The following is a 6,493-nucleotide window of genomic DNA, read 5'->3' on the forward strand; positions in this document are numbered from 1 at the left end:
TACAAAAGTTTCCACCAGAACCTTTATATGGAAAGACAATAAAACATGTTTGATAGAGTTTTATTCAGTGGTGTCTGACATGAGTCCCTCTGCTCAGCTCCAGCTGTGTTGGAGAACAGATGCTGAATGTTTTGGTGTTTGCTGCTGATCTTGCTGCAGAATTATTATTAATAACTAATAATCATTTCTGCACCGACAGAACGGTCCAGTTTCCTCAGACACAAATGGAAATTCACTTGATTAATAATAATGTTTTAGTCTAATTGATCGGACACAGACTAGCGCAGATAATCCTGCACACTGCCAGGCAGCTGGCTCAAAGAAAGATGCTCATAAACAAACAAAATTATGTTTGGTGATCAATCAGTGAAATGTAAATTTCTAGAGGATAAATGTTATAAATAAATTAGTTTCTCTATTTCAGCTCATGCTAATGTATCAAAAGACGCAAATATTTTATTAATTTTATAGATATCATTAATAGATAGTGATAATTATTGTTGTGGAGCAGGAATTGATGAATTAAATAAAATTGTATTGTTTTTACTAATCACACCAGGAGAATGTCATGTTGGTGAAACACTGAAAATAAATTTAGTAAGTTTAATAATTAGGCCAGAAGACGGAACCAGATGTTTTCAGATTAATGGATTTATTAGATGATTTTCTTTCATGTTTCTTGATCCATCAGAGAAACTCTGAATTCAGCACTAATTATTCCTCCTTTTCTCTTTAGTGAAAATGAAACAAGTTTTGGATTAAAATGTTGAGTTTATTGCTTTGAATATCATGTTTAAGTTGCTTTGACTCAGTTTTGATGCATGTTTTTGTGACAGAAATGGAAAATTTCTGGAATATTTATTTTATTTATTATGAAGCAGGAAGATTAAAGTGTTCAGAAACAACAAACACATTTTTGTATATGTAGTTTTCAGTCAAACAGGCGCAGCTTCAAGGTTCGACCGATTTCTGGGTTTCAGTCGCTGTTTTTCTGCTAACAGCAAACGAAGCAGCAGGTCAAAGCGATGATGACGAAACTCCAGCTGCACCCTGAAAACACGTTAGCATCAGAGTTCCCGCCTGTCATTGAGCCTCATCTGAAGGTGAACATTGATGCAGTAATCTGATCATATTGATAAAGTGTTGTTCAGTTTGCTCAGCATTAACATACCTGGCCGGTTCCCTCCCCCTGTTGGTGCCGACGTAACGGACTCTACAGGAAAAACAATTCATTCATTAGCCTTCAGGTTAAAAACTAAAATGGCTCAATAAACATTAACACATTTTTCTAACTTCCTGCAGAAGAGAACTGTGCTACAGTGACAACATGCCATATTTTCCTTCTCTAAAATTGACGCGTCAGTGTTACAGTTCCTCCAGGATTTCATTAGTCATTTTTTAGTAATTTAAATCACTGATTTTGTGGCGCAACATTAAAAATATTTGCAGGAAATGTTGATATTTCCTCTTATGTTAGACATAAATGTGACTTTTTGTTACTCGCCTCATCGATCACAGACATCAAGTCAAGCTGAAGCAGCAGAGTAGCAGAGGAAGAAATACTGCCACCTGTAGGTGGGAGTTGGCATCACTTAACCTAGACGCCTTTCAACACATATGTGGGTTAGCGCAAAAAATGTTGGCTAACATATTTGCAGCTACATGCTAACATGGCAGATGGTGACTACATGTTACCATGTTGGCAGCAACATGCTAACATGTTGGCAGCTACATGCTAACATGTTGGCAGCTACATGCTAACATGTTGGCAGCTACATGCTAACATGTTGGCAGCTACATGCTAACATGACGGATGGCAGCTACCTTCCATCCAAGCCACGTGGATGCTGAAGTCCTGCGACTCGTGGGGTTTCGCCACGGAGCAGACGTGGGTCCCCAGGTCCCGGTTCTGGGCCCACTGGATGGACAGCTGGATGCTTCCGGGTCGGTACCGCATGGCGTAGCCGGTGCTGCAGTTCTGGTACTTCCTGTGCTTGATGTAGTGGCACAGCAGCTTCCTGCGGGGGCTCGTCCAGCGCACCGTCAGCCGCTCCAGGTTCTGCTCGTCCTCAAAGCCATACGGACAAGGCAGAGAAAGCCGCTGACCGGGCCGGCAGAACAGCTGGACCGCACCGCCTGGAGGACCAGAACCAGTCAGTAACAGCTTTAGACAAAATCTGACTTCACAGTAAACATGTTTAAAATCTTTTATAATTTGGGATAAATGTGTGAAATGCGAATAAAACAGAATAAAAGCGACTGCAGCTCCCTGAAGCCCCCGGCTGGCTCTGAGCAAACCTGCAGCCTTCGACGAGGTTCTGGTTCCGTTCAGGGATTTAAAGTTCACTTAAACTGGGTCAAGTGGGATTTGAAGCAATCCCACAGCATGATGCCACCACTGCTGTGCTGAACAGTTGCTCCAGCAGGGGTCCAAAGCGCGGTTTGGGGGCCATTTGCAGCCCCAAAAAAGCAAATCTGGCCTGGAAGCCTGGCTGGTTTTATGACGTTTTGTCAACATAATTTACAGATAAATTGCATATTCTTAAGAAATATTATGTACAAAAATACTTTTAATTTCTGAAAGTTTTTTCAGAAATGTTGATATACTTTTCTTAATTGTTACTGAATACAAACAATCAAACCAGGAAACTTTGGGCTTTTTTAATGTTTTGTATCGATTTACACATTTGTCTCTACAAAATCAAACTTTTCCTCAGATTTAAATTAATTACTGATCAGTTAAAACTGAAAGTTTTAGACCATTTTAGTGGCTGCAGTTGTTTTCAGGTGGACAAATTTAGCCTCAAAAAGTTTGTACACCCTGCTGGGTTGTATCTGGCACTTGGAGACTTTCCCCAGAACCCAGAACCTTAAAGTCTAGATCAGTTTTTAAAGCTCAGAATGGATCCTCTCTGCAGAGGAGGTCCGGTCTGGTTCTGGTTCTTTTGGAGCCCAGAAACCTCCAGGCTGTTTCCTGTCAGATGGAGGAACTTACCTTCTCCAGCCAGGCGGGACAGAACCAGTCCGAGGTACAGCATCTGTTCCACAGCCGTGGACCGCATCTGGGTCTGGTTCTGGTCTGTTTCTGGTTCTGGTCAACCCGCCAGGTTAAAGTATTCACACCCTGCCTGGGAACCAGGAGTCCACACAGAGTTTCTACTTTTGCTTTCCGGCGGTGTCGCTTTCCAAGCCTCCAGCTGCAACCTGAGTCTACTGAGGAAGAGGAGGGCCAGCCTTCATCCCTGTTGTCTGGGCAGAACAGAACCCTGGTTCTGGCCCGGTCCAGAGCTGAAATGAGCCTCAGTCAGGGGGACTGTGACTCAGCAGGTGAAATGTTTCAGTTTCTGTTCTGGTTCTGGAGGCTTTCATCTCCATCGTAGTCATCAGCTGGACAAACTTCCAGAGACTTAAAGGGCCGGTAGCAAGTGTTTTATTTCTTATAGCATGTCAATTCTATTACCTTCTAAATAGATCTAAAAGTGCTTTTTTAAAATCAAATATGACTTCCTGATTTAATTCCTTAAAATTGGCTGTAGCAGCCCTGCAAATCGGACACACAGAGCCTTAAAGGGCCGGTACCGTCTGGTCCACATTTTATCATTTTACAGCACAATCAGTAACTCCGTGTCCTTCCAAACATGACTTAAAGCAGATTTGTTGTCCTGATTTAACTCCTTAAAATTGGGCCTCTTGTCTCTTTAAGAAGCTCCTGTTCTTCCAGAAGCTCTGCCTCCAGGAAGTTGTCCCAACATGCCTCCTCTATTCACCCTTTAACATTTCAGTTAAACGGTGTTAAGGAGCTGAGTGGGGGAGGAGCTGCACATCGGAGGCGGAGCTAAGTCCACCCAGGCATAGAGATTAAAATAATTCCCAAACGTGGAGGAATCAAAGCAACACAGCAGGTTTGATTTTGATTAATTTTTATAACAAAAGATGAAAATGTGTAATTTACAGGACACTGGCCCTTTAAATGACCAGGTTTCACTACATCGTGGAAAACGTGGAGGAAATAATCATTCCTCCACATGTTTCCTTTTCCTTCTGTTTTTCTCTGTTCTCTGTGTCTGTAATAGTTTGAATTGAATTGAATCAGTGAGTTTTTATTTACTTTTCATTTTTGTTTACTTCCTGTTTCAGGAAAACAAACTTCCAGTCTGAAAATCTCTGACGTTTGATTTCTACATTTTTATTTTTCTGACTGCGAGTTAAAGATGTCTGTTGGTGTGACGCTGCCACCTACTGGGCAGGCAGGGCAACATCACAGCCTGCCTGTCTAATCCATCCACTGTTTGACTCACTGACTCACTGTTTGACTCAGTGTTTGACTCAGTGTTTGACTCACTGTTTGACTCACTGACTCACTGTTTGACTCAGTGTTTGACTCAGTGTTTGACTCACTGTTTGACTCACTGTTTGACTCACTGTTTGACTCACTGACTCACTGTTTGACTCACCTTTTGACTCAGTGTTTGACTCACTGTTTGACTCACTGTTTGACTCAGTGTTTGACTCACTGTTTGACTCACTGTTTGACTCACTGACTCACTGTTTTACTCAGTGTTTGACTGACTGTTTGACTCACTGTTTGACTCACTGTTTGACTCACTGACTCACTGTTTGACTCACTGTTTGACTGACTGTTTGACTGACTGTTTGACTCACTGTTTGACTCACTGACTCACTGTTTGACTCACTGTTTGACTCAGTGTTTGACTCACTGTTTGACTCACTGTTTGACTCACTGACTCACTGTTTTACTCAGTGTTTGACTGACTGTTTGACTCACTGTTTGACTCACTGTTTGACTCAGTGTTTGACTCACTGTTTGACTCAGTGTTTGACTCACTGTTTGACTCACTGTTTGACTCACTGTTTGACTCACTGTTTGACTCACTGACTCACTGTTTGACTCAGTGTTTGACTCACTGTTTGACTCACTGTTTGACTCACTGTTTGACTCAGTGTTTGACTCAGTGTTTGACTCACTGTTTGACTCACTGACTCACTGTTTGACTCACTGTTTGACTCACTGTTTGACTCACTGTTTGACTCACTGTTTGACTCACTGTTTGACTCACTGTTTGACTCACTGACTCACTGTTTGACTCACTGTTTGACTCACTGACTCACTGTTTGACTCAGTGTTTGACTCAGTGTTTGACTCACTGTTTGACTCACTGTTTGACTCAGTGTTTGACTCACTGTTTGACTCACTGTTTGACTCACTGTTTGACTCACTGACTCACTGTTTGACTCACTGTTTGACTCAGTGTTTGACTCACTGTTTGACTCAGTGTTTGACTCACTGTTTGACTCACTGTTTGACTCAGTGTTTGACTCACTGTTTGACTCACTGTTTGACTCACTGACTCACTGTTTGACTCACTGTTTGACTCAGTGTTTGACTCACTGTTTGACTCACTGACTCACTGTTTGACTCACTGTTTGACTCAGTGTTTGACTCACTGTTTGACTCAGTGTTTGACTCACTGTTTGACTCACTGTTTGACTCACTGACTCACTGTTTGACTCAGTGTTTGACTCACTGTTTGACTCAGTGTTTGACTCACTGTTTGACTCAGTGTTTGACTCACTGTTTGACTCACTGACTCACTGTTTTACTCACTGTTTGACTCACTGTTTGACTCACTGTTTGACTCACTGTTTGACTCACTGTTTGACTCACTGACTCACTGTTTGACTCACTGTTTGACTCACTGTTTGACTCACTGACTCACTGTTTTACTCACTGTTTGACTCACTGTTTGACTCACTGTTTGACTCTCTGCGCTCTTGTTTTGTGATAGTTTGTCTGAAGAAGTGGAGAAGCAGAAAGCGAAGCGTGACTCACATGATGACAGCGACGAATCGCAGATCCTCCGGTTCCGATCCGCTTCAGAAACCTCACAGCGCCGGCGGGTCAAGAACCCGGGCTGAGTCAGAACCACGCAGCAACAAGCAGCACCATGGAGCTGCAGCAGATTAGGTTGAATGTTTACAAAGCAGTGCAGATCATAAAACTAGAACCAGCCCTTGAAATGATAAATTCTTCAAGTCGTTTGGGTCAGGTCGGACCAACTGGTTCTGACCTACGATCAGAACTGAAAACACTTCAAAATGCTTTAAAACTGGAAAGTCCCACTTTTCCTGCTGTGTAAACGCACCATCATGGGCTCAAGCGCGGCTCCAGCGCCCTGTGTGGCCCCTGGACTGACATTTTCGGCCCCGGACTGAAAGTCAAGAAGGACCAAGATTTGGCGCCCAGCACAGGAAGCTGATTTACCGTATTATTCAGACTAAAAGCCGTTACTTTTTTCTACACTTTGCAGCTTGTAGCCCGGTGCAGCGTCTCTGTGTATCTTTTTTCAACCGCCAGGGGGCGCTTTAGCAGGAAGTGAATCATTGGAAGTCAAAGAAGAAAGTGCTAATTTTCATCCAAGCATGTGCTAAGAGCAGCATGGCGTCGGTACAGGCGGGAAATGGAGCCGTTGCA

The sequence above is a fragment of the Poeciliopsis prolifica genome, unplaced genomic scaffold (genome assembly GCF_027474105.1).
Source record: "Poeciliopsis prolifica strain line A6 unplaced genomic scaffold, Auburn_PproV2 SCAFFOLD137, whole genome shotgun sequence".
In the NCBI taxonomy this organism is placed as follows: domain Eukaryota; kingdom Metazoa; phylum Chordata; class Actinopteri; order Cyprinodontiformes; family Poeciliidae; genus Poeciliopsis; species Poeciliopsis prolifica.